At 48.3% G+C, this 26,486-nt stretch overlaps 12 non-coding genes across 12 annotated transcripts; all 12 read left to right on the plus strand.

Annotated features, from left to right (window-relative positions):
- The first annotated feature begins 3,171 nt into the window (after positions 1-3,171).
- On the plus strand, positions 3,172-3,362 carry LOC141159729 (U2 spliceosomal RNA). The gene has a single exon (XR_012249729.1). It is a non-coding gene; the product is annotated as a U2 spliceosomal RNA (small nuclear RNA).
- A 1,115-nt stretch (positions 3,363-4,477) lies between these two features.
- LOC141159222 (U2 spliceosomal RNA) lies at positions 4,478-4,668 on the plus strand. The gene has a single exon (XR_012249232.1). It is a non-coding gene; the product is annotated as a U2 spliceosomal RNA (small nuclear RNA).
- Positions 4,669-5,779: 1,111 nt separating this feature from the next.
- Positions 5,780-5,970, plus strand: LOC141159223 (U2 spliceosomal RNA). The gene has a single exon (XR_012249233.1). It is a non-coding gene; the product is annotated as a U2 spliceosomal RNA (small nuclear RNA).
- Positions 5,971-7,088: 1,118 nt separating this feature from the next.
- Positions 7,089-7,279, plus strand: LOC141159224 (U2 spliceosomal RNA). The gene has a single exon (XR_012249234.1). It is a non-coding gene; the product is annotated as a U2 spliceosomal RNA (small nuclear RNA).
- A 1,117-nt stretch (positions 7,280-8,396) lies between these two features.
- On the plus strand, positions 8,397-8,587 carry LOC141159225 (U2 spliceosomal RNA). The gene has a single exon (XR_012249235.1). It is a non-coding gene; the product is annotated as a U2 spliceosomal RNA (small nuclear RNA).
- A 1,115-nt stretch (positions 8,588-9,702) lies between these two features.
- Positions 9,703-9,893, plus strand: LOC141159227 (U2 spliceosomal RNA). The gene has a single exon (XR_012249237.1). It is a non-coding gene; the product is annotated as a U2 spliceosomal RNA (small nuclear RNA).
- Positions 9,894-11,012: 1,119 nt separating this feature from the next.
- LOC141159490 (U2 spliceosomal RNA) lies at positions 11,013-11,203 on the plus strand. Its single transcript, XR_012249496.1, has one exon. It is a non-coding gene; the product is annotated as a U2 spliceosomal RNA (small nuclear RNA).
- A 1,117-nt stretch (positions 11,204-12,320) lies between these two features.
- On the plus strand, positions 12,321-12,511 carry LOC141159633 (U2 spliceosomal RNA). Its single transcript, XR_012249636.1, has one exon. It is a non-coding gene; the product is annotated as a U2 spliceosomal RNA (small nuclear RNA).
- Positions 12,512-13,628: 1,117 nt separating this feature from the next.
- LOC141159228 (U2 spliceosomal RNA) lies at positions 13,629-13,819 on the plus strand. The gene has a single exon (XR_012249238.1). It is a non-coding gene; the product is annotated as a U2 spliceosomal RNA (small nuclear RNA).
- A 1,110-nt stretch (positions 13,820-14,929) lies between these two features.
- Positions 14,930-15,120, plus strand: LOC141159229 (U2 spliceosomal RNA). Its single transcript, XR_012249239.1, has one exon. It is a non-coding gene; the product is annotated as a U2 spliceosomal RNA (small nuclear RNA).
- A 1,117-nt stretch (positions 15,121-16,237) lies between these two features.
- LOC141159230 (U2 spliceosomal RNA) lies at positions 16,238-16,428 on the plus strand. The gene has a single exon (XR_012249240.1). It is a non-coding gene; the product is annotated as a U2 spliceosomal RNA (small nuclear RNA).
- Positions 16,429-25,415: 8,987 nt separating this feature from the next.
- On the plus strand, positions 25,416-25,606 carry LOC141159231 (U2 spliceosomal RNA). The gene has a single exon (XR_012249241.1). It is a non-coding gene; the product is annotated as a U2 spliceosomal RNA (small nuclear RNA).
- The last annotated feature ends 880 nt before the right edge of the window (positions 25,607-26,486 follow it).

Below are 26,486 nucleotides of genomic sequence, written 5' to 3' on the forward strand. Positions count from 1 at the left end.
CAATCTCCTCCCTCTCATGTCCCGACTCTGCATTGAAGCATTATAACAAAATAATGCTATGCGCCCTGGATGAAGCCGCACCTCCTACACAAAGAACAATTCGGCATAGACGGCGACAACCCTGGCACACGCCTCAAACACGTCTTCTCCAGAGGTACTCCAGGTGCGCTGAACGGCTGTGGAGAAAATCAAATCTGCCCGAAGATTTCCTCCACTATAAATTTATGCTGAAAACATATAACTCTGCCCTTCACCTCTCCAAACAAACCTACTTTAACAACCTCATCATCTCACTTTCCAATAATCCTAAACGACTCTTTGACACGTTTCATTCTCTCCTCAATCAAACAGCACAGGCCCCGACCACCGACCTCAGCGCTGACGATCTGGCTAACTATTTCAAAGAAAAAATTGACCATATCCAACAGGAAATTTTCTCCCAATCCCCAAATGTTATGCATGCTCCCCCCCGCCACATTGTATCTTGCTCATTTTCTGACTTCGAACCAGTCACGGAAGATGAAGTGATCAGGCTCCTTGCATCTTCTCGCCCTACCACCTGCACCAGCGACCCTATTCCCTCACATCTCCTTCAGTCCCTTGCTCCAGCTGTCACCTCTCACCTAACTAAAATTTTCAACCTTTCCCTCTCATCTGGTATCTTTCCCTCTTCTTTTAAACACGCCAGCATACAACCATTACTTAAAAAACCATCCCTCGACCAGAACTGCACGGCCAACTACAGACCTGTTTCCAATCTTCCCTTTATCTCTAAACTCCTGGAACGCCTGGTCCACTCCCGTCTAATTCGCTATCTCTCAGACAACTCTCTTCTTGACCCTTTACAATCTGGTTTCCGCTCTTTACATTCTACTGAAACTGCCCTCACTAAAGTCTCTAATGATCTACTAACAGCTAAATCTAATGGTCACTACTCCCTGCTGATTCTCCTGGATCTCTCTGCAGCATTCGACACTGTGGATCATCAGCTCCTCCTCACTATGCTCCGCACTATTGGCCTCAAGGACACGGTTCTCTCCTGGTTCTCCTCTTATCTCTCTGACCGCTCCTTCTCTGTGTCTTTTGCCGGCTCCTCCTCCTCCCTACTTCCTCTTACTGTCGGGGTTCCTCAAGGATCAGTCCTAGGCCCCCTTCTTTTCTCCTTATACACCGCTCCTATTGGACAAACAATCAGTAGATTCGGTTTTCAGTACCATCTCTATGCTGATGACACCCAATTATACACCTCTGCTCCGGACATCACCCCTGCATTACTACAAAAGACCAGTGATTGTCTTTCTGCTGTGTCTAACATTATGTCCTCCCTCTACCTAAAACTGAATCTGTCAAAAACTGAACTACTCGTCTTTCCTCCCTCCATTAATCTACCTGTGCCCGATATTGCCATCTCCGTTTGTGGCTCAACCATTACTCCCCAGCTACAAGCCCGCTGTCTTGGGGTCATTTTTGATTCAGATCTTTCTTTCACTCCTCACATCAAATCACTCGCTCGTTCATGTCATCTACACCTCAAAAACATCTCAAGAATCAGGACTTTTCTCACCTTTGACTCGGCAAAAACTCTTACTGTCGCTCTTATTCATTCTCGTCTTGACTATTGCAACGCTCTACTAATCGGTCTCCCTCTTACTAAACTCTCCCCTCTCCAATCCGTCCTGAACGCAGCAGCCAGGATCATATTCCTCGCCAACCGCTACACCGATGCCTCTTCCCTGTGCCAGTCATTGCATTGGTTGCCCATCCAATATAGAGTTCGTTTTAAACTTATCACGCTTACCCACAAAGCGCTCCATGCTTCAGTACCCCCCTACATCTCCTCCCTTGTCTCAGTCTACCACCCTACACGTGCCCTCCGTTCTGCAAATGACTTGAAACTAAAATCCTCCATAATCCGAACTTCCCACTCCCGTCTCCAAGATTTCTCGCGTGCTGCGCCAATTCTCTGGAATGTACTACCCAGGACAGTTCGATTAATTCCCAATACCCACAGTTTCAAGCGAACCCTAAAAACACATTTCTTTAGACTGGCGTATCACCTAAACACACTCTGTCCATCCCAGCTTTCCCCCATATTAAAATCTTCTTCAACTTCGGGTTCAAACCAACCATGCACATAAAAGCCTCTGTCAGGACTGCACACATACTGGCAGGCGACCAGTCCATGTATTATTATTTATCCTATTCAGTATATCAAAGCTGTATTATACAATATATGTACTTTTTACCTTTTGTGTCTCCCCCACTTCCTCATAGACTGTAAGCTTGCGAGCAGGGCCCTCACTCCGTTCGATATGAGATATGCTTATTCTGTATTGTCTGTATAAGTCCCCCCTAAAATTTGTAAAGTGCTGCGGAATATGTTGGCGCTATAAAAAATAAACTATTATTATTATTATCTATTTAGCAAATGCCCTTGTTATCAACAGCAGCCTTTTAAACTCACCTGAGCTAACAGGTATGTGAGCTGGTTACTCTGCTGCGCTTAAAATTTCTTTTTTGGTTTGCTACAATGCCTTTTCTGAAACGTTGTCTCCCTCTGCTGGAACACTGACTTCTTTCATTTAATGCCTGCAGACTATAAAAGAGAAACCAACCAAAAAAGTTTGGTTGATTAGTCTGTGGCATTCTTTTAAACTGTTGCTTATGGCGGTCTCTGTGAGCTTCTCAGTGACATTCAGCCAGCCAGGTATCCTGCCTGCAGTAGATGGAATGTGGCAATGGAACGCTGGCTGCGCGTGTCATAATAGGCTCTGAGCCTTTATATACCTGCGCACAGCAGCAGCCACCTTCAGTCTGCTGCTGGACAGCCAGCAGCAGCAGCAGCAGGAGAGGTAATTAATCAGCAACCCTCCTGCTAAGGGTAGACAGCTGCTCGTTCCACCCCCCCCCCGCCTTAATTGGTTCTCCTCCCTTCCAACGGTGTTGAGGCGGGTGGGAACAGCCGGGGGTTGAGGGTACTGTGCTAAAAGAGGTGGAGTTATGCAGATCTAAAACGCGTGGATTGCAGCAGCAGCAAGCCGAAAAGTGCAGGCATGTGAGGGATCTAGAGGTTGACAGCATGTCTTCTTAACGAGAGTCCAGGTGGCCATCTCCACAAATGGACTTTTCAGAATCCTTGGGTGGCACCGTAGTCGGAAACCAATTCTGGTTATCGCTTCTCGGCCTTTTGGCTAAGATCCAGTGTAGTATCTGTTCTTATCAGTTTAATATCTGATACGTCCCCTATCTGGGGACCATATATTAAATGGATTTTTAGAACAGGGAGATGGAAAAAGAGCTTGCTCTGTCCACTCCACGCATTGACCTGGTATTGCAGTATCTCCAGGACCGGTGCACCCCTTCTTTAATGCAGTTTCTAAAATCAGAAAGAATTGAATTCAATGCTTTTTGTTCATTTGGCTTGTTTGTCGGATTTTGGGATGGACTCTTTGGCTTTGCTTTTCTTCTCCTCATTGGATTTTTCATGTTAAAAGTTGCAGAAGCCAGATGACAAGCTCATTTTGGTTCAACTTCAGCAACTGTGCATTGCATTGCCATGTAATGTAATGCAATGCTATCTATCTAGCTCTCCCTCTATACTTCCTTTTGGATAAACAGACATATTAGGCAAGCATTTTGGAGCTTTCACCTAAATAACTACAGGTGGTGAGATAAGCTGCACAATATAATTGACCTTTCAGTATATTGTTGCACACACACCATCTATTTAGCAAATGCCCTTGTTATCAACAGCAGCCTTTTAAACTCACCTGAGCTAACAGGTATGTGAGCTGGTTACTCTGCTGCGCTTAAAATTTCTTTTTTGGTTTGCTACAATGCCTTTTCTGAAACGTTGTCTCCCTCTGCTGGAACACTGACTTCTTTCATTTAATGCCTGCAGACTATAAAAGAGAAACCAACCCAAAAAGTTTGGTTGATTAGTCTGTGGCATTCTTTTAAACTGTTGCTTATGGCGGTCTCTGTGAGCTTCTCAGTGACATTCAGCCATCCAGGTATCCCGCCTGCAGTAGACGGAATGTGGCAATGGAACGCTGGCTGCGCGTGTCATAATAGGCTCTGAGCCTTTATATACCTGCGCACAGCAGCAGCCACCTTCAGTCTGCTGCTGGACAGCCAGCAGCAGCAGCAGAAGGATAGGTAATTAATCAGCAACCCTCCTGCTAAGGGTAGACAGCTGCTCGTTCCACCCCCCCCCCGCCTTAATTGGTTCTCCTCCCTTCCAACGGTGTTGAGGCGGGTGGGAACAGCCGGGGGTTGAGGGTACTGTGCTAAAAGAGGTGGAGTTATGCAGATCTAAAACGCGTGGATTGCAGCAGCAGCAAGCCGAAAAGTGCAGGCATGTGAGGGATCTAGAGGTTGACAGCATGTCTTCTTAACGGGAGTCCAGGTGGCCATCTCCACAAATGGACTTTTCAGAATCCTTGGGTGGCACCGTAGTCGGAAACCAATTCTGGTTATCGCTTCTCGGCCTTTTGGCTAAGATCAAGTGTAGTATCTGTTCTTATCAGTTTAATATCTGATACGTCCCCTATCTGGGGACCATATATTAAATGGATTTTTAGAACAGGGAGATGGAAAAAGAGCTTGCTCTGTCCACTCCACGCATTGACCTGGTATTGCAGTATCTCCAGGACCGGTGCACCCCTTCTTTAATGCAGTTTCTAAAATCAGAAAGAATTGAATTCAATGCTTTTTGTTCATTTGGCTTGTTTGTCGGATTTTGGGATGGACTCTTTGGCTTTGCTTTTCTTCTCCTCATTGGATTTTTCATGTTAAAAGTTGCAGAAGCCAGATGACAAGCTCATTTTGGTTCAACTTCAGCAACTGTGCATTGCATTGCCATGTAATGTAATGCAATGCTATCTATCTAGCTCTCCCTCTATACTTCCTTTTGGATAAACAGACATATTAGGCAAGCATTTTGGAGCTTTCACCTAAATAACTACAGGTGGTGAGATAAGCTGCACAATATAATTGACCTTTCAGTATATTGTTGCACACACACCATCTATTTAGCAAATGCCCTTGTTATCAACAGCAGCCTTTTAAACTCACCTGAGCTAACAGGTATGTGAGCTGGTTACTCTGCTGCGCTTAAAATTTCTTTTTTGGTTTGCTACAAGGCCTTTTCTGAAACGTTGTCTCCCTCTGCTGGAACACTGACTTCCTTCATTTAATGCCTGCAGACTATAAAAGAGAAACCAACCCAAAAAGTTTGGTTGATTAGTCTGTGGCATTCTTTTAAACTGTTGCTTATGGCGGTCTCTGTGAGCTTCTCAGTGACATTCAGCCATCCAGGTATCCCGCCTGCAGTAGACGGAATGTGGCAATGGAACGCTGGCTGCGCGTGTCATAATAGGCTCTGAGCCTTTATATACCTGCGCACAGCAGCAGCCACCTTCAGTCTGCTGCTGGACAGCCAGCAGCAGCAGCAGGAGAGGTAATTAATCAGCAACCCTCCTGCTAAGGGTAGACAGCTGCTCGTTCCACCCCCCCCCGCCTTAATTGGTTCTCCTCCCTTCCAACGGTGTTGAGGCGGGTGGGAACAGCCGGGGGTTGAGGGTACTGTGCTAAAAGAGGTGGAGTTATGCAGATCTAAAACGCGTGGATTGCAGCAGCAGCAAGCCGAAAAGTGCAGGCATGTGAGGGATCTAGAGGTTGACAGCATGTCTTCTTAACGGGAGTCCAGGTGGCCATCTCCACAAATGGACTTTTCAGAATCCTTGGGTGGCACCGTAGTCGGAAACCAATTCTGGTTATCGCTTCTCGGCCTTTTGGCTAAGATCAAGTGTAGTATCTGTTCTTATCAGTTTAATATCTGATACGTCCCCTATCTGGGGACCATATATTAAATGGATTTTTAGAACAGGGAGATGGAAAAAGAGCTTGCTCTGTCCACTCCACGCATTGACCTGGTATTGCAGTATCTCCAGGACCGGTGCACCCCTTCTTTAATGCAGTTTCTAAAATCAGAAAGAATTGAATTCAATGCTTTTTGTTCATTTGGCTTGTTTGTCGGATTTTGGGATGGACTCTTTGGCTTTGCTTTTCTTCTCCTCATTGGATTTTTCATGTTAAAAGTTGCAGAAGCCAGATGACAAGCTCATTTTGGTTCAACTTCAGCAACTGTGCATTGCATTGCCATGTAATGTAATGCAATGCTATCTATCTAGCTCTCCCTCTATACTTCCTTTTGGATAAACAGACATATTAGGCAAGCATTTTGGAGCTTTCACCTAAATAACTACAGGTGGTGAGATAAGCTGCACAATATAATTGACCTTTCAGTATATTGTTGCACACACACCATCTATTTAGCAAATGCCCTTGTTATCAACAGCAGCCTTTTAAACTCACCTGAGCTAACAGGTATGTGAGCTGGTTACTCTGCTGCGCTTAAAATTTCTTTTTTGGTTTGCTACAATGCCTTTTCTGAAACGTTGTCTCCCTCTGCTGGAACACTAACTTCTTTCATTTAATGCCTGCAGACTATAAAAGAGAAACCAACCCAAAAAGTTTGGTTGATTAGTCTGTGGCATTCTTTTAAACTGTTGCTTATGGCGGTCTCTGTGAGCTTCTCAGTGACATTCAGCCATCCAGGTATCCCGCCTGCAGTAGACGGAATGTGGCAATGGAACGCTGGCTGCGCGTGTCATAATAGGCTCTGAGCCTTTATATACCTGCGCACAGCAGCAGCCACCTTCAGTCTGCTGCTGGACAGCCAGCAGCAGCAGCAGCAGGAGAGGTAATTAATCAGCAACCCTCCTGCTAAGGGTAGACAGCTGCTCGTTCCACCCCCCCCCCCCCGCCTTAATTGGTTCTCCTCCCTTCCAACGGTGTTGAGGCGGGTGGGAACAGCCGGGGGTTGAGGGTACTGTGCTAAAAGAGGTGGAGTTATGCAGATCTAAAACGCGTGGATTGCAGCAGCAGCAAGCCGAAAAGTGCAGGCATGTGAGGGATCTAGAGGTTGACAGCATGTCTTCTTAACGGGAGTCCAGGTGGCCATCTCCACAAATGGACTTTTCAGAATCCTTGGGTGGCACCGTAGTCGGAAACCAATTCTGGTTATCGCTTCTCGGCCTTTTGGCTAAGATCAAGTGTAGTATCTGTTCTTATCAGTTTAATATCTGATACGTCCCCTATCTGGGGACCATATATTAAATGGATTTTTAGAACAGGGAGATGGAAAAAGAGCTTGCTCTGTCCACTCCACGCATTGACCTGGTATTGCAGTATCTCCAGGACCGGTGCACCCCTTCTTTAATGCAGTTTCTAAAATCAGAAAGAATTGAATTCAATGCTTTTTGTTCATTTGGCTTGTTTGTCGGATTTTGGGATGGACTCTTTGGCTTTGCTTTTCTTCTCCTCATTGGATTTTTCATGTTAAAAGTTGCAGAAGCCAGATGACAAGCTCATTTTGGTTCAACTTCAGCAACTGTGCATTGCATTGCCATGTAATGTAATGCAATGCTATCTATCTAGCTCTCCCTCTATACTTCCTTTTGGATAAACAGACATATTAGGCAAGCATTTTGGAGCTTTCACCTAAATAACTACAGGTGGTGAGATAAGCTGCACAATATAATTGACCTTTCAGTATATTGTTGCACACACACCATCTATTTAGCAAATGCCCTTGTTATCAACAGCAGCCTTTTAAACTCACCTGAGCTAACAGGTATGTGAGCTGGTTACTCTGCTGCGCTTAAAATTTCTTTTTTGGTTTGCTACAATGCCTTTTCTGAAACGTTGTCTCCCTCTGCTGGAACACTGACTTCTTTCATTTAATGCCTGCAGACTATAAAAGAGAAACCAACCCAAAAAGTTTGGTTGATTAGTCTGTGGCATTCTTTTAAACTGTTGCTTATGGCGGTCTCTGTGAGCTTCTCAGTGACATTCAGCCATCCAGGTATCCCGCCTGCAGTAGACGGAATGTGGCAATGGAACGCTGGCTGCGCGTGTCATAATAGGCTCTGAGCCTTTATATACCTGCGCACAGCAGCAGCCACCTTCAGTCTGCTGCTGGACAGCCAGCAGCAGCAGCAGCAGGAGAGGTAATTAATCAGCAACCCTCCTGCTAAGGGTAGACAGCTGCTCGTTCCACCCCCCCCCCCCGCCTTAATTGGTTCTCCTCCCTTCCAACGGTGTTGAGGCGGGTGGGAACAGCCGGGGGTTGAGGGTACTGTGCTAAAAGAGGTGGAGTTATGCAGATCTAAAACGCGTGGATTGCAGCAGCAGCAAGCCGAAAAGTGCAGGCATGTGAGGGATCTAGAGGTTGACAGCATGTCTTCTTAACGGGAGTCCAGGTGGCCATCTCCACAAATGGACTTTTCAGAATCCTTGGGTGGCACCGTAGTCGGAAACCAATTCTGGTTATCGCTTCTCGGCCTTTTGGCTAAGATCAAGTGTAGTATCTGTTCTTATCAGTTTAATATCTGATACGTCCCCTATCTGGGGACCATATATTAAATGGATTTTTAGAACAGGGAGATGGAAAAAGAGCTTGCTCTGTCCACTCCACGCATTGACCTGGTATTGCAGTATCTCCAGGACCGGTGCACCCCTTCTTTAATGCAGTTTCTAAAATCAGAAAGAATTGAATTCAATGCTTTTTGTTCATTTGGCTTGTTTGTCGGATTTTGGGATGGACTCTGGCTTTGCTTTTCTTCTCCTCATTGGATTTTTCATGTTAAAAGTTGCAGAAGCCAGATGACAAGCTCATTTTGGTTCAACTTCAGCAACTGTGCATTGCATTGCCATGTAATGTAATGCAATGCTATCTATCTAGCTCTCCCTCTATACTTTCATTTGGATAAACAGACATATTAGGCAAGCATTTTGGAGCTTTCACCTAAATAACTACAGGTGGTGAGATAAGCTGCACAATATAATTGACCTTTCAGTATATTGTTGCACACACACCATCTATTTAGCAAATGCCCTTGTTATCAACAGCAGCCTTTTAAACTCACCTGAGCTAACAGGTATGTGAGCTGGTTACTCTGCTGCGCTTAAAATTTCTTTTTTGGTTTGCTACAATGCCTTTTCTGAAACGTTGTCTCCCTCTGCTGGAACACTGACTTCTTTCATTTAATGCCTGCAGACTATAAAAGAGAAACCAACCCAAAAAGTTTGGTTGATTAGTCTGTGGCATTCTTTTAAACTGTTGCTTATGGCAGTCTCTGTGAGCTTCTCAGTGACATTCAGCCATCCAGGTATCCCGCCTGCAGTAGACGGAATGTGGCAATGGAACGCTGGCTGCGCGTGTCATAATAGGCTCTGAGCCTTTATATACCTGCGCACAGCAGCAGCCACCTTCAGTCTGCTGCTGGACAGCCAGCAGCAGCAGCAGCAGGAGAGGTAATTAATCAGCAACCCTCCTGCTAAGGGTAGACAGCTGCTCGTTCCACCCCCCACCCCCGCCTTAATTGGTTCTCCTCCCTTCCAACGGTGTTGAGGTGGGTGGGAACAGCCGGGGGTTGAGGGTACTGTGCTAAAAGAGGTGGAGTTATGCAGATCTAAAACGCGTGGATTGCAGCAGCAGCAAGCCGAAAAGTGCAGGCATGTGAGGGATCTAGAGGTTGACAGCATGTCTTCTTAACGGGAGTCCAGGTGGCCATCTCCACAAATGGACTTTTCAGAATCCTTGGGTGGCACCGTAGTCGGAAACCAATTCTGGTTATCGCTTCTCGGCCTTTTGGCTAAGATCAAGTGTAGTATCTGTTCTTATCAGTTTAATATCTGATACGTCCCCTATCTGGGGACCATATATTAAATGGATTTTTAGAACAGGGAGATGGAAAAAGAGCTTGCTCTGTCCACTCCACGCATTGACCTGGTATTGCAGTATCTCCAGGACCGGTGCACCCCTTCTTTAATGCAGTTTCTAAAATCAGAAAGAATTGAATTCAATGCTTTTTGTTCATTTGGCTTGTTTGTCGGATTTTGGGATGGACTCTTTGGCTTTGCTTTTCTTCTCCTCATTGGATTTTTCATGTTAAAAGTTGCAGAAGCCAGATGACAAGCTCATTTTGGTTCAACTTCAGCAACTGTGCATTGCATTGCCATGTAATGTAATGCAATGCTATCTATCTAGCTCTCCCTCTATACTTCCTTTTGGATAAACAGACATATTAGGCAAGCATTTTGGAGCTTTCACCTAAATAACTACAGGTGGTGAGATAAGCTGCACAATATAATTGACCTTTCAGTATATTGTTGCACACACACCATCTATTTAGCAAATGCCCTTGTTATCAACAGCAGCCTTTTAAACTCACCTGAGCTAACAGGTATGTGAGCTGGTTACTCTGCTGCGCTTAAAATTTCTTTATTGGTTTGCTACAATGCCTTTTCTGAAACGTTGTCTCCCTCTGCTGGAACACTGACTTCTTTCATTTAATGCCTGCAGACTATAAAAGAGAAACCAACCCAAAAAGTTTGGTTGATTAGTCTGTGACATTCTTTTAAACTGTTGCTTATGGCGGTCTCTGTGAGCTTCTCAGTGACATTCAGCCATCCAGGTATCCCGCCTGCAGTAGACGGAATGTGGCAATGGAACGCTGGCTGCACGTGTCATAATAGGCTCTGAGCCTTTATATACCTGCGCACAGCAGCAGCCACCTTCAGTCTGCTGCTGGACAGCCAGCAGCAGCAGCAGCAGGAGAGGTAATTAATCAGCAACCCTCCTGCTAAGGGTAGACAGCTGCTCGTTCCACCCCCCCCCCCCCCGCCTTAATTGGTTCTCCTCCCTTCCAACGGTGTTGAGGCGGGTGGGAACAGCCGGGGGTTGAGGGTACTGTGCTAAAAAAGGTGGAGTTATGCAGATCTAAAACGCGTGGATTGCAGCAGCAGCAAGCCGAAAAGTGCAGGCATGTGAGGGATCTAGAGGTTGACAGCATGTCTTCTTAACGGGAGTCCAGGTGGCCATCTCCACAAATGGACTTTTCAGAATCCTTGGGTGGCACCGTAGTCGGAAACCAATTCTGGTTATCGCTTCTCGGCCTTTTGGCTAAGATCAAGTGTAGTATCTGTTCTTATCAGTTTAATATCTGATACGTCCCCTATCTGGGGACCATATATTAAATGGATTTTTAGAACAGGGAGATGGAAAAAGAGCTTGCTCTGTCCACTCCACGCATTGACCTGGTATTGCAGTTTCTCCAGGACCGGTGCACCCCTTCTTTAATGCAGTTTCTAAAATCAGAAAGAATTGAATTCAATGCTTTTTGTTCATTTGGCTTGTTTGTCGGATTTTGGGATGGACTCTTTGGCTTTGCTTTTCTTCTCCTCATTGGATTTTTCATGTTAAAAGTTGCAGAAGCCAGATGACAAGCTCATTTTGGTTCAACTTCAGCAACTGTGCATTGCATTGCCATGTAATGTAATGCAATGCTATCTATCTAGCTCTCCCTCTATACTTCCTTTTGGATAAACAGACATATTAGGCAAGCATTTTGGAGCTTTCACCTAAATAACTACAGGTGGTGAGATAAGCTACACAATATAATTGACCTTTCAGTATATTGTTGCACACACACCATCTATTTAGCAAATGCCCTTGTTATCAACAGCAGCCTTTTAAACTCACCTGAGCTAACAGGTATGTGAGCTGGTTACTCTGCTGCGCTTAAAATTTCTTTTTTGGTTTGCTACAATGCCTTTTCTGAAACGTTGTCTCCCTCTGCTGGAACACTGACCTCTTTCATTTAATGCCTGCAGACTATAAAAGAGAAACCAACCCAAAAAGTTTGCTTGATTAGTCTGTGGCATTCTTTTAAACTGTTGCTTATGGCGGTCTCTGTGAGCTTCTCAGTGACATTCAGCCATCCAGGTATCCCGCCTGCAGTAGACGGAATGTGGCAATGGAACGCTGGCTGCACGTGTCATAATAGGCTCTGAGCCTTTATATACCTGCGCACAGCAGCAGCCACCTTCAGTCTGCTGCTGGACAGCCAGCAGCAGCAGCAGCAGGAGAGGTAATTAATCAGCAACCCTCCTGCTAAGGGTAGACAGCTGCTCGTTCCACCCCCCCCCCCCGCCTTAATTGGTTCTCCTCCCTTCCAACGGTGTTGAGGCGGGTGGGAACAGCCGGGGGTTGAGGGTACTGTGCTAAAAGAGGTGGAGTTATGCAGATCTAAAACGCGTGGATTGCAGCAGCAGCAAGCCGAAAAGTGCAGGCATGTGAGGGATCTAGAGGTTGACAGCATGTCTTCTTAACGGGAGTCCAGGTGGCCATCTCCACAAATGGACTTTTCAGAATCCTTGGGTGGCACCGTAGTCGGAAACCAATTCTGGTTATCGCTTCTCGGCCTTTTGGCTAAGATCAAGTGTAGTATCTGTTCTTATCAGTTTAATATCTGATACGTCCCCTATCTGGGGACCATATATTAAATGGATTTTTAGAACAGGGAGATGGAAAAAGAGCTTGCTCTGTCCACTCCACGCATTGACCTGGTATTGCAGTATGTCCAGGACCGGTGCACCCCTTCTTTAATGCAGTTTCTAAAATCAGAAAGAATTGAATTCAATGCTTTTTGTTCATTTGGCTTGTTTGTCGGATTTTGGGATGGACTCTTTGGCTTTGCTTTTCTTCTCCTCATTGGATTTTTCATGTTAAAAGTTGCAGAAGCCAGATGACAAGCTCATTTTGGTTCAACTTCAGCAACTGTGCATTGCATTGCCATGTAATGTAATGCAATGCTATCTATCTAGCTCTCCCTCTATACTTCCTTTTGGATAAACAGACATATTAGGCAAGCATTTTGGAGCTTTCACCTAAATAACTACAGGTGGTGAGATAAGCTGCACAATATAATTGACCTTTCAGTATATTGTTGCACACACACCATCTATTTAGCAAATGCCCTTGTTATCAACAGCAGCCTTTTAAACTCACCTGAGCTAACAGGTATGTGAGCTGGTTACTCTGCTGCGCTTAAAATTTCTTTTTTGGTTTGCTACAATGCCTTTTCTGAAACGTTGTCTCCCTCTGCTGGAACACTGACTTCTTTCATTTAATGCCTGCAGACTATAAAAGAGAAACCAACCCAAAAAGTTTGGTTGATTAGTCTGTGGCATTCTTTTAAACTGTTGCTTATGGCGGTCTCTGTGAGCTTCTCAGTGACATTCAGCCATCCAGGTATCCCGCCTGCAGTAGACGGAATGTGGCAATGGAACGCTGGCTGCGCGTGTCATAATAGGCTCTGAGCCTTTATATACCTGCGCACAGCAGCAGCCACCTTCAGTCTGCTGCTGGACAGCCAGCAGCAGCAGCAGCAGGAGAGGTAATTAATCAGCAACCCTCCTGCTAAGGGTAGACAGCTGCTCGTTCCACCCACCCCCCCCGCCTTAATTGGTTCTCCTCCCTTCCAACGGTGTTGAGGCGGGTGGGAACAGCCGGGGGTTGAGGGTACTGTGCTAAAAGAGGTGGAGTTATGCAGATCTAAAACGCGTGGATTGCAGCAGCAGCAAGCCGAAAAGTGCAGGCATGTGAGGGATCTAGAGGTTGACAGCATGTCTTCTTAACGGGAGTCCAGGTGGCCATCTCCACAAATGGTCTTTTCAGAATCCTTGGGTGGCACCGTAGTCGGAAACCAATTCTGGTTATCGCTTCTCGGCCTTTTGGCTAAGATCAAGTGTAGTATCTGTTCTTATCAGTTTAATATCTGATACGTCCCCTATCTGGGGACCATATATTAAATGGATTTTTAGAACAGGGAGATGGAAAAAGAGCTTGCTCTGTCCACTCCACGCATTGACCTGGTATTGCAGTATCTCCAGGACCGGTGCACCCCTTCTTTAATGCAGTTTCTAAAATCAGAAAGAATTGAATTCAATGCTTTTTGTTCATTTGGCTTGTTTGTCGGATTTTGGGATGGACTCTTTGGCTTTGCTTTTCTTCTCCTCATTGGATTTTTCATGTTAAAAGTTGCAGAAGCCAGATGACAAGCTCATTTTGGTTCAACTTCAGCAACTGTGCATTGCATTGCCATGTAATGTAATGCAATGCTATCTATCTAGCTCTCCCTCTATACTTCCTTTTGGATAAACAGACATATTAGGCAAGCATTTTGGAGCTTTCACCTAAATAACTACAGGTGGTGAGATAAGCTGCACAATATAATTGACCTTTCAGTATATTGTTGCACACACACCATCTATTTAGCAAATGCCCTTGTTATCAACAGCAGCCTTTTAAACTCACCTGAGCTAACAGGTATGTGAGCTGGTTACTTTGCTGCGCTTAAAATTTCTTTTTTGGTTTGCTACAATGCCTTTTCTGAAACGTTGTCTCCCTCTGCTGGAACACTGACTTCTTTCATTTAATGCCTGCAGACTATAAAAGAGAAACCAACCCAAAAAGTTTGGTTGATTAGTCTGTGGCATTCTTTTAAACTGTTGCTTATGGCGGTCTCTGTGAGCTTCTCAGTGACATTCAGCCATCCAGGTATCCCGCCTGCAGTAGACGGAATGTGGCAATGGAACGCTGGCTGCGCGTGTCATAATAGGCTCTGAGCCTTTATATACCTGCGCACAGCAGCAGCCACCTTCAGTCTGCTGCTGGACAGCCAGCAGCAGCAGCAGGAGAGGTAATTAATCAGCAACCCTCCTGCTAAGGGTAGACAGCTGCTCGTTCCACCCCCCCCGCCTTAATTGGTTCTCCTCCCTTCCAACGGTGTTGAGGTGGGTGGGAACAGCCGGGGGTTGAGGGTACTGTGCTAAAAGAGGTGGAGTTATGCAGATCTAAAACGCGTGGATTGCAGCAGCAGCAAGCCGAAAAGTGCAGGCATGTGAGGGATCTAGAGGTTGACAGCATGTCTTCTTAACGGGAGTCCAGGTGGCCATCTCCACAAATGGTCTTTTCAGAATCCTTGGGTGGCACCGTAGTCGGAAACCAATTCTGGTTATCGCTTCTCGGCCTTTTGGCTAAGATCAAGTGTAGTATCTGTTCTTATCAGTTTAATATCTGATACGTCCCCTATCTGGGGACCATATATTAAATGGATTTTTAGAACAGGGAGATGGAAAAAGAGCTTGCTCTGTCCACTCCACGCATTGACCTGGTATTGCAGTATCTCCAGGACCGGTGCACCCCTTCTTTAATGCAGTTTCTAAAATCAGAAAGAATTGAATTCAATGCTTTTTGTTCATTTGGCTTGTTTGTCGGATTTTGGGATGGACTCTTTGGCTTTGCTTTTCTTCTCCTCATTGGATTTTTCATGTTAAAAGTTGCAGAAGCCAGATGACAAGCTCATTTTGGTTCAACTTCAGCAACTGTGCATTGCATTGCCATGTAATGTAATGCAATGCTATCTATCTAGCTCTCCCTCTATACTTCCTTTTGGATAAACAGACATATTAGGCAAGCATTTTGGAGCTTTCACCTAAATAACTACAGGTGGTGAGATAAGCTGCACAATATAATTGACCTTTCAGTATATTGTTGCACACACACCATCTATTTAGCAAATGCCCTTGTTATCAACAGCAGCCTTTTAAACTCACCTGAGCTAACAGGTATGTGAGCTGGTTACTCTGCTGCGCTTAAAATTTCTTTTTTGGTTTGCTACAATGCCTTTTCTGAAACGTTGTCTCCCTCTGCTGGAACACTGACTTCTTTCATTTAATGCCTGCAGATTATAAAAGAGAAACCAACCCAAAAAGTTTGGTTGATTAGTCTGTGGCATTCTTTTAAACTGTTGCTTATGGCGGTCTCTGTGAGCTTCTCAGTGACATTCAGCCATCCAGGTATCCCGCCTGCAGTAGACGGAATGTGGCAATGGAACGCTGGCTGCGCGTGTCATAATAGGCTCTGAGCCTTTATATACCTGCGCACAGCAGCAGCCACCTTCAGTCTGCTGCTGGACAGCCAGCAGCAGCAGCAGCAGGAGAGGTAATTAATCAGCAACCCTCCTGCTAAGGGTAGACAGCTGCTCGTTCCACCCCCCCCCCCCGCCTTAATTGGTTCTCCTCCCTTCCAACGGTGTTGAGGCGGGTGGGAACAGCCGGGGGTTGAGGGTACTGTGCTAAAAGAGGTGGAGTTATGCAGATCTAAAACGCGTGGATTGCAGCAGCAGCAAGCCGAAAAGTGCAGGCATGTGAGGGATCTAGAGGTTGACAGCATGTCTTCTTAACGGGAGTCCAGGTGGCCATCTCCACAAATGGACTTTTCAGAATCCTTGGGTGGCACCGTAGTCGGAAACCAATTCTGGTTATCGCTTCTCGGCCTTTTGGCTAAGATCAAGTGTAGTATCTGTTCTTATCAGTTTAATATCTGATACGTCCCCTATCTGGGGACCATATATTAAATGGATTTTTAGAACAGGGAGATGGAAAAAGAGCTTGCTCTGTCCACTCCACGCATTGACCTGGTATTGCAGTATCTCCAGGACCGGTGCACCCCTTCTTTAATGCAGTTTCTAAAATCAGAAAGAATTGAATTCAATGCTTTTTGTTCATTTGGCTTGTTTGTCGGATTTTGGGATGGACTCTTTGGCTTTGCTTTTCTTCTCCTCATTGGATTTTTCATGTTAAAAGTTGCAGAAGCCAGATGACAAGCTCATTTTGGTTCAACTTCAGCAACTGTGCATTGCATTGCCATGTAATGTAATGCAATGCTATCTATCTAGCTCTCCCTCTATACTTCCTTTTGGATAAACAGACATATTAGGCAAGCATTTTGGAGCTTTCACCTAAATAACTACAGGTGGTGAGATAAGCTGCACAATATAATTGACCTTTCAGTATATTGTTGCACACACACCATCTATTTAGCAAATGCCCTTGTTATCAACAGCAGCCTTTTAAACTCACCTGAGCTAACAGGTATGTGAGCTGGTTACTCTGCTGCGCTTAAAATTTCTTTTTTGGTTTGCTACAATGCCTTTTCTGAAACGTTGTCTCCCTCTGCTGGAACACTGACTTCTTTCATTTAATGCCTGTGACGCGCCCCTGGGCTTGTGTCGCGCTGCGTTGCGCACGCGTGAGCTTACCCGGAGCCGGATCTGTTGAGGGTTGTAGTCTCGTGGCGGTGACCCGGTCCGTACCCAGGGAGTCAAACTGGACGGCAGTCTGTTAGCGGTAAATGGTTGATGACTACGCCACCCGTTGAGTGCAGCCAGGGAGCTGCTGCTGCAGGGCAGACCGCTGAGGCCGGTGGTAGGATTGTGCAGCGTGATAGTATAACCCCCAACGGGAGGGGTATGGCCTCAGGGCAGCCGACGTGGATGATGGGGGTAGCAGGAACCACTCAGAGACGGTACGGTGTAGTTCAGGGTCTTTACTGGTAACAACGATAGACCCTCCCGGAGTACTTGCTAGCAAACGGGGCCTGGTCAGTCTTTGAGCAGATGAAATCTCCCCTGGCCAGGCGTAGTTGTAGGCCTCCCAAACTGACTGTACTCTTCTGGCTACCTTGCTAGAAGCTGATGTAAGTAGCCCACGTCCCTGAGTGTACCGTGTGGTGCTCACCCGTATGGCCGGTGACTCGGGGCCTTCTAATGGCTTCCGCTCCACGATGGCGGTGCTGGTCCCACGCGTGTGACCGTGCCTTCGGGCTTCTGGGCCAGAGGACCTGAAATCCCCTGCCTGACGGATTCTGCTGCTGGGTAGGAGTTAGTCCCCACAGCCTCGGACTCCGGGTCCGGTAAAGAATCTTCTTAGTCAGGGCGAGCTCTGCAGCTGCCAGCCCCTGACTCCTTGTAACTCTGCTGTTTCCTATGCTGCTTCTTGTCTCCACTCTCCTTGTCTGACTAACCCTGCCTCAGCCCAGGGTTTATACAGGGGAAGTTCTTCCCCTCCCAAGACTGGGCAGGAGGTGTGGCATGCACAGGATCCCTGACCAAAGGACCTCCCACCTGCTCTCAGACGTAATATCTCTATCACTGTGGCAACCAGACCCCTGGGGTGTCACATTTCCCCCTAGTGAAATTTAGTACTCCGGGACTAAACACTTTTTTTTAGAAAAATATACCAAGGTATAACAATAACAATAAAATACAATAAGGAAACACAATAAGATGGTCACGGCATATCCGCAACCGGGTGTAGTCTTTGAAGAAAAGCAAAGGTGTCCATTTCACCAACACAGGGAGACGTAACCAGGTAGGGGTCTGTCCTACCCCGAGTCCTTAACATTCTCTAGTCCATCCTGGGTTACGCTCCAACTATATAAAAGGATTCCCGGTAAATCCACCAAGGTTTCCTAAAAACAACTGGAAACACAAAATTATACACAAGCAACAATACACAGATAAACATAAATAAAACTATTTTTACACTTCAAATTCTCCAGCGTGCGGGTAACTGGCCTCTAGTGGCCCTAGTGGACCTACGGAGCTGACTGTCTGGCCCTGAACTACAGGGTGTAGGAGCTGTCAAGGGTAAACTGGGCAGCTGTCTACCGGCTCTTTGTCTCACTAGGGGTACGGCAGGCTCACTATAAGCAGAGGGTTGATTCTCCTGTTCTACTTGTGTGGAGTCTTCTGCCTCCTGGACCGGCTGTTTTTCCAGCTCCACCCGTTGCTCCGTAGGTTCTTGGGATGATGGTTGGAGGAAGGTGAGTACGGGTACCACAACTGCACCATTGACTTGAGTCCAAGACCGAGGGAAGTCCCCGAGCACGGTACTAACCATATCTTCCCTTTCTCCCACGGGTCGATGGTCTTCTTGTTCCTCTTCAGGGTTCCTCAGTTGTTCGGGACACTTCTTCAGGTGGTCCCGGGATACAATGGCTGTGGTTTCCCCTCCGTCTTTACTGATGGTACAGACCTTCGGGTTCTCGTGGCTTGAGGGCAGTACGGTGTACGGGTCCTTCTCCCACTGGTCGTCCAACTTGTGGAGCCGTCTCTTCCTCTTCAAGACCTGCTCTCCGGGTACCAGGGGAACAGCGGGAGCATACTGGTTGTAAGTTTTCTCTTGTCTTTCCCTAGCCTGACAGAGACTTCGCTCCACGCTCTCCTGTACTCTCCGGTACTGCTGCTGCCTCTCTGTGTCCCAGTCTGTTTCTGGTGAAGTGTCCTCGGGGGTCAGGACTCCCATTTCCAGGTCAACAGGTAACTTACCAGGTCTTGCCCTCATTAGGTAAGCCGGGGTACAGTTGGTGGAACCTACCGGGATGTGGTTGTATAGGTCCACCAGATCGGGCAACTTTTCAGGCCACAGACTGCGTTCTTCCAGGGGCAACGTTTTTAGAAGATCCATTACCACCTGGTTCATTTTTTCACAAAGTCCATTAGTCTGCGGATGGTAGGGTGTCGTCCTTATCTTCCGGCAGCCATACAGATTGCAGAATTCCTGAAAGACCTCCGCTTCAAAGGCAGGTCCCTGGTCCGTCAGCACTTGGTCCGGGTACCCGTGTGGACGGCAGAAGTGCTGCTGGAAGGCTCTAGCTGCTGTTTGAGCCATTAAGTCCTTGACGGGGACGACAACCAAGAACCGGGAGTAATGATCCACGATGGTTAACGCGTAGACGTAGCCACTTCTGCTTGGGGTCAGTTTTACATGATCCAAGGCTACCAGTTCCAACGGTTGCCGGGTGACGATGGACTGCAGGGGAGTCTTCTGGCTGGCCCGGTCCTTCCTTCTCAGATTGCACGGGCCACAGTCTCTGCACCACTTCTCGATGGTTCCCCTCATGCCTACCCAGTGGAACCGCTCGCGCAGCAGGAACTCCAGCTTTTTCCACCCGAAGTGTCCAGCTCCGTCGTGGTATGCCTCCATCACCATGGCTGCGTCTCTTCGTGGCACCACTACTTGCCAGAGTAGTTCATGCGTCCAGGAGTTGACCATTCTGCGGCACAACTTCCCCTTGTAAAGGAATAGTCGACTCTTCTCCGCCCATAGTTGTTTGGCTTCCTCCGGAGCGTCTGGTTCAAGGCGAGCCTCCAGCCGAGTCAGCATCTCCTTCACCAGTCGGACGGCAGGGTCGCTGTCTTGCGTTTCCGCCCAGTTGTAGTGGGGTAAGGGGTTCAACGTAGCAGCCTGCTTACCCCTTACCCGGTGGGAATACTGGATAGTCCCATGACGGTGGAACGCAGGGAGTTCAACTTCTTCCAGTCCCTCCGGATCTTCTCCTTCGTCCGGCAGGTTGGGCATCCTGGACAGGGCGTCCGCGTTAGTATTGGAGCGTCCTGCCCGGTATTTGATTGTGAACTCGTAGTTGGACAGACGGGCCATCCACCTCTGCTCCAGGGCACCGAGTCTTGCCGTGTCCAGTTGTGTCAACGGGTTGTTATCCGTGTATACGGTGAACCGGGAAGAAGCGAGGTAATGCCTAAAGCGCTCGGTGACTGCCCATACCACGGCCAGGAACTCTAGCTTGAATGAGCTGTAATTTTCGGGGTTCCTTTCGGTGGGTCGCAGTTTTCGGCTGGCATAGGAGATTACTCGTTCTCTCCCCTGCTGAATCTGGGACAGTACGGCTCCTAGCCCGATGTTACTGGCGTCGGTGTAGAGGATAAAGGGCTGACTATAATCCGGGTACGCCAGGATTTCGTCCCCCGTGAGGGCCATCTTCAGCTGGCGGAAGGACTCTTCTTCCAGCTCCTCCCATTTGAAGGGCGGCTTCTGGTTCTTGGCCTTCCGGGACTGGCCTATCAGGAGGTCCTGTATAGGTGCTGCCTTCTTTGGTGAAACCGGGAATAAACCTTCGGTAGTAGCCTACCAACCCGAGGAACTGCCGCACTTCTTTTACGCTGGAGGGGCTTGGCCATCCCTTAATTGCGGTGATCTTATCAGGGTCGGGAGCCACTCCGTCAGCACTCACCACGTGTCCCAGGTACTGCACCTTTGGTTTCAGGAGGTGACACTTGGAGGGTTTCACCTTTAGGCCGTAACTCGCCAGAGCCTCGAACACTTCCGCCAGGTGTTTCAGGTGGTCCTCATACGTCTTGGAATATATGATGACATCGTCCAGGTACAACAGGACCGTCTCGAAGTTTCTGTGGCCCAGACAACACTCCATTAGGCGTTGGAAGGTTCCTGGTGCGTTGCAGAGTCCGAACGGCATGCAGGTGAACTCGCTAAGTCCCATCGGGGTGGTGAATGCGGTCTTCTCCCGGTCCGCCTCTGCTACAGGAACCTGCCAGTACCCGCTAGTGAGATCCAAGGTAGAGAAGAAGTTAGCAGATCTTAAAGCAGCCAATGACTCCTCTATCCTTGGTAAGGGGTACGCATCCTTGTGTGTGATACGGTTGATTTTCCGGTCATCTACACACATCCTCATAGTGTTGTCTTTCTTTTTGACTAAAACTAATGGGGCTGCCCAGGGGCTACAACTATCCCGGATTACCCCAGCCTCCTTCATGTCTCTAAGCATCCCCTTGGCGTGTTGGTAATGTGCAGGGGGTACGGGTCGATACCTCTCTTTTATGGGAGGATGATCTCCCGTGGGGATGCAATGTTCTACCCCCTTGACTCGCCCGAAGTCTAACGGGTGTTTACTAAACACTCTCTCATACTCTTGAACCACCCGATAGACTCCTTGTTTCTGATGTGAGGGAGTGGAGTCAGTACCCAGATGTAGTTGCTGACACCAGTCCTCCATGTCTTTCTTAGAGCCGTTACCTTTCTCCGGGTGAGATGGAGGCAAGGGTTCCACAGATTGTATAGAATTTTGATTAGTGGTATATAATTTGGCTAGCGTGGCATACCGGGGCAGGTACACTTCCCTCTCCCCGATATTTATTATGCGAACGGGCACCCTCCCATGGCGTACATTGACCACCCCCCGTGCTGTCAAAATGGTGGGCCTACTGTCTGAGTAAACTGGTTCTACCATTGCCTGGTAATCTCTACCTCTCAGACCAATAGCTGCCCGGCACCAAATCATCATTTCACTTTTTGGGGGCATGGCAATAGGAAAAGGGTCACACATTCTTACGCTACCAATCTCACCGCCGGAGAGTTCCACTTGTTGCCGTTGCATCAGTGCCCGGATCTCTTTCTGGAGCACCCGCTGCTCGCCGGAGCTGGCATTCTTGGCAACCTGCTGTAAAAGGAAAATCACCTCTGCAAGACAATTTTCAATTACATTAGTTCCTAGAGTTATTTTTGGGTGACTCTCATGTTTGTCAATATCTACAATGATCAGTCCCTGTGCGGCCAGTTCGACTCTACCAATTTTGATGGTCACCTCTTTAAATCCGATCTGTGGCACGGGCTGACCATTGCTGGCGATGATACTCAAGTCGTCGTCAGGGTAGCGGGTAATATCCGAGTCATTCCAGTACTGCTTGAAGAGCACGTACGGGATGGTGGTGACCTGTGACCCGGTGTCCAGTAGGGCACTCATGGGAATGCCATCCAGTACCACAGGCAAGACTGGACGTCCTCCCACATATCTGTCGCGCCAGTTCGATGGGCCTGGTGATCTTTTCCCTGGGGGTTGGCCCTCTACCCCAGGTTGTGCCCGTTTAAAGAACAGTACCTTGCCATATGTCCGGGTTGATTGCAGCGGCGGCAGATGGGTCGTCCGTCCTCACTGTATCGGTCACTGGGTCTTCCTCTGGCCGGTGGGGTCCTCCTTGGTCGACGCCACGGGATGTCCTCCGGTCCGGATGCCAGCTGGATCTTCCCTGGGGTGGAAGCCTGTAAAGACTGCACAGTTTGGGTTAGCGCAGCAACGCTCTTAGCTAGCTCTTGGACCTGATGGTGTAGGTCTGGAGCCGGGTCATTGTCCAAAGCCTGCGCATCAGCTCCCACAGGCCCTGCTGACAAGGGCGCCGCCTCCTGGTAGTAAGTGGTAGTGGGGCGTCTGTGGGTCACAACGCCACCTGGTGCCGGTTCTCGGAGCACCCGGATGGCTCTGTCCTTGAACTGTGCAAAGTCCAGATGGGGATCCTGTAAGGCCATTGCCCGCAACTGGGTTCGGTGGGCATTGCAATATAAACCCTCTATAAATTGTTCAGTCAACAGCCTGTCCTCGTTTCCCACCCCATCAGGGTCGGTCTGCTTTATGGCCCTCAGGGCCTCTTGTAGGTTTAGTGCATAGTCCCTTATACTCTCATGCGCTCGCTGCTTGCACCCGTAGAATCTAAGCTTAATCTCGGCTGAGGTGCGGGTATCAAAGGTGTCCTTCAGCCGGGTTAGTATCCCTGCGACAGTCTTCCTCCCAGGTGGCCAGGCTTTTACTTCCCTTTTGGCTGCCCCGGTTAGTTGGGCCACCAGGATGCTCACTTTTTGCTCTTCTGTGAGGGGGTACACCTGGAAGAGGCTATCCAGCTTTTCTCTAAAGTCATGCAGGGTATGTGACTCCCCTGAGTACTGGGGTAGCCAAGCTGCTCCCGGGATATAGGGCATGGTGAAGGGCATAACTGCAGCAGCGGTAGCGCTGGCGGGGGTTGAGGCAGTGAAGCTCTCCTCCGTATCCGACATCTTCCTCCCCCCTAGTGGACTGTGGCCTACCTTGCGATGATCCTCTTCCGTAGGCCGCGGCTCCGCAGTGGATCGTCAGGGTTGAGGACCTTCCGTCGCGCTCCTGTGACGTCGGCGTCTGCTGGGCTCCTTCCAGGACCTTACGCAACGTCCGGACGTGAGGCGGGGCTTCAGTTCTCGCGCGCTTTCGGAGTCCACGCCCCTCTTCTTCCCGCGCGGCGTCCTCAAGATGGCGTCCAACGGCGGGAAAACTCCACGGATGGCGGGAAGAAGGCCGAAGATGGCGCCGGATGGCGGGAAACTTCACCGATGGCGGGAAGAAGGTAGAAGATGGCGCCGGATGGCGGGAAACCTCCACGGATAGCGGGAATCTTCACCACTGGTAAGTTTGAACAGTCTTTGCTTTTCAGGCACGCAGTACCCGGTGGTTGCGGGCACGAAATCCTGCCGACTACGCCAAAGTTGACGCGCCCCTGGGCCTGTGTCGCGCTGCGTTGCGCACGCGTGAGCTTACCCGGAGCCGGATCTGTTGAGGGTTGTAGTCTCGTGGCGGTGACCCGGTCCGTACCCAGGGAGTCAAACTGGACGGCAGTCTGTTAGCGGTAAATGGTTGATGACTACGCCACCCGTTGAGTGCAGCCAGGGAGCTGCTGCTGCAGGGCAGACCGCTGAGGCCGGTGGTAGGATTGTGCAGCGTGATAGTATAACCCCCAACGGGAGGGGTATGGCCTCAGGGCAGCCGACGTGGATGATGGGGGTAGCAGGAACCACTCAGAGACGGTACGGTGTAGTTCAGGGTCTTTACTGGTAACAACGATAGACCCTCCCGGAGTACTTGCTAGCAAACGGGGCCTGGTCAGTCTTTGAGCAGATGAGATCTCCCCTGGCCAGGCGTAGTTGTAGGCCTCCCAAACTGACTGTACTCTTTTGGCTACCTTGCTAGAAGCTGATGTAAGTAGCCCACGTCCCTGAGTGTACCGTGTGGTGCTCACCCGTATGGCCGGTGACTCGGGGCCTTCTAATGGCTTCCGCTCCACGATGGCGGTGCTGGTCCCACGCGTGTGACCGTGCCTTCGGGCTTCTGGGCCAGAGGACCTGAAATCCCCTGCCTGACGGATTCTGCTGCTGGGTAGGAGTTAGTCCCCACAGCCTCGGACTCCGGGTCCGGTAAAGAATCTTCTTAGTCAGGGCGAGCTCTGCAGCTGCCAGCCCCTGACTCCTTGTAACTCTGCTGTTTCCTATGCTGCTTCTTGTCTCCACTCTCCTTGTCTGACTAACCCTGCCTCAGCCCAGGGTTTATACAGGGGAAGTTCTTCCCCTCCCAAGACTGGGCAGGAGGTGTGGCATGCACAGGATCCCTGACCAAAGGACCTCCCACCTGCTCTCAGACGTAATATCTCTATCACTGTGGCAACCAGACCCCTGGGGTGTCACACCTGCAGACTATAAAAGAGAAACCAACCCAAAAAGTTTGGTTGATTAGTCTGTGGCATTCTTTTAAACTGTTGCTTATGGCGGTCTCTGTGAGCTTCTCAGTGACATTCAGCCATCCAGGTATCCCGCCTGCAGTAGACGGAATGTGGCAATGGAACGCTGGCTGCGCGTGTCATAATAGGCTCTGAGCCTTTATATACCTGCGCACAGCAGCAGCCACCTTCAGTCTGCTGCTGGACAGCCAGCAGCAGCAGCAGCAGGAGAGGTAATTAATCAGCAACCCTCCTGCTAAGGGTAGACAGCTGCTCGTTCCACCCCCCCCCCGCCTTAATTGGTTCTCCTCCCTTCCAACGGTGTTGAGGCGGGTGGGAACAGCCGGGGGTTGAGGGTACTGTGCTAAAAGAGGTGGAGTTATGCAGATCTAAAACGCGTGGATTGCAGCAGCAGCAAGCCGAAAAGTGCAGGCATGTGAGGGATCTAGAGGTTGACAGCATGTCTTCTTAACGGGAGTCCAGGTGGCCATCTCCACAAATGGACTTTTCAGAATCCTTGGGTGGCACCGTAGTCGGAAACCAATTCTGGTTATCGCTTCTCGGCCTTTTGGCTAAGATCAAGTGTAGTATCTGTTCTTATCAGTTTAATATCTGATACGTCCCCTATCTGGGGACCATATATTAAATGGATTTTTAGAACAGGGAGATGGAAAAAGAGCTTGCTCTGTCCACTCCACGCATTGACCTGGTATTGCAGTATCTCCAGGACCGGTGCACCCCTTCTTTAATGCAGTTTCTAAAATCAGAAAGAATTGAATTCAATGCTTTTTGTTCATTTGGCTTGTTTGTCGGATTTTGGGATGGACTCTTTGGCTTTGCTTTTCTTCTCCTCATTGGATTTTTCATGTTAAAAGTTGCAGAAGCCAGATGACAAGCTCATTTTGGTTCAACTTCAGCAACTGTGCATTGCATTGCCATGTAATGTAATGCAATGCTATCTATCTAGCTCTCCCTCTATACTTCCTTTTGGATAAACAGACATATTAGGCAAGCATTTTGGAGCTTTCACCTAAATAACTACAGGTGGTGAGATAAGCTGCACAATATAATTGACCTTTCAGTATATTGTTGCACACACACCATCTATTTAGCAAATGCCCTTGTTATCAACAGCAGCCTTTTAAACTCACCTGAGCTAACAGGTATGTGAGCTGGTTACTCTGCTGCGCTTAAAATTTCTTTTTTGGTTTGCTACAATGCCTTTTCTGAAACGTTGTCTCCCTCTGCTGGAACACTGACTTCTTTCATTTAATGCCTGCAGACTATAAAAGAGAAACCAACCCAAAAAGTTTGGTTGATTAGTCTGTGGCATTCTTTTAAACTGTTGCTTATGGCGGTCTCTGTGAGCTTCTCAGTGACATTCAGCCATCCAGGTATCCCGCCTGCAGTAGACGGAATGTGGCAATGGAACGCTGGCTGCGCGTGTCATAATAGGCTCTGAGCCTTTATATACCTGCGCACAGCAGCAGCCACCTTCAGTCTGCTGCTGGACAGCCAGCAGCAGCAGCAGCAGGAGAGGTAATTAATCAGCAACCCTCCTGCTAAGGGTAGACAGCTGCTCGTTCCACCCCCCCCCGCCTTAATTGGTTCTCCTCCCTTCCA

Source organism: Phyllobates terribilis, unplaced genomic scaffold (assembly GCF_046119375.1).
Source record: "Phyllobates terribilis strain yellow unplaced genomic scaffold, ASM4611937v1 Scaffold_8__6_contigs__length_399053987, whole genome shotgun sequence".
NCBI classification, from domain to species: Eukaryota; Metazoa; Chordata; class Amphibia; order Anura; family Dendrobatidae; genus Phyllobates; species Phyllobates terribilis.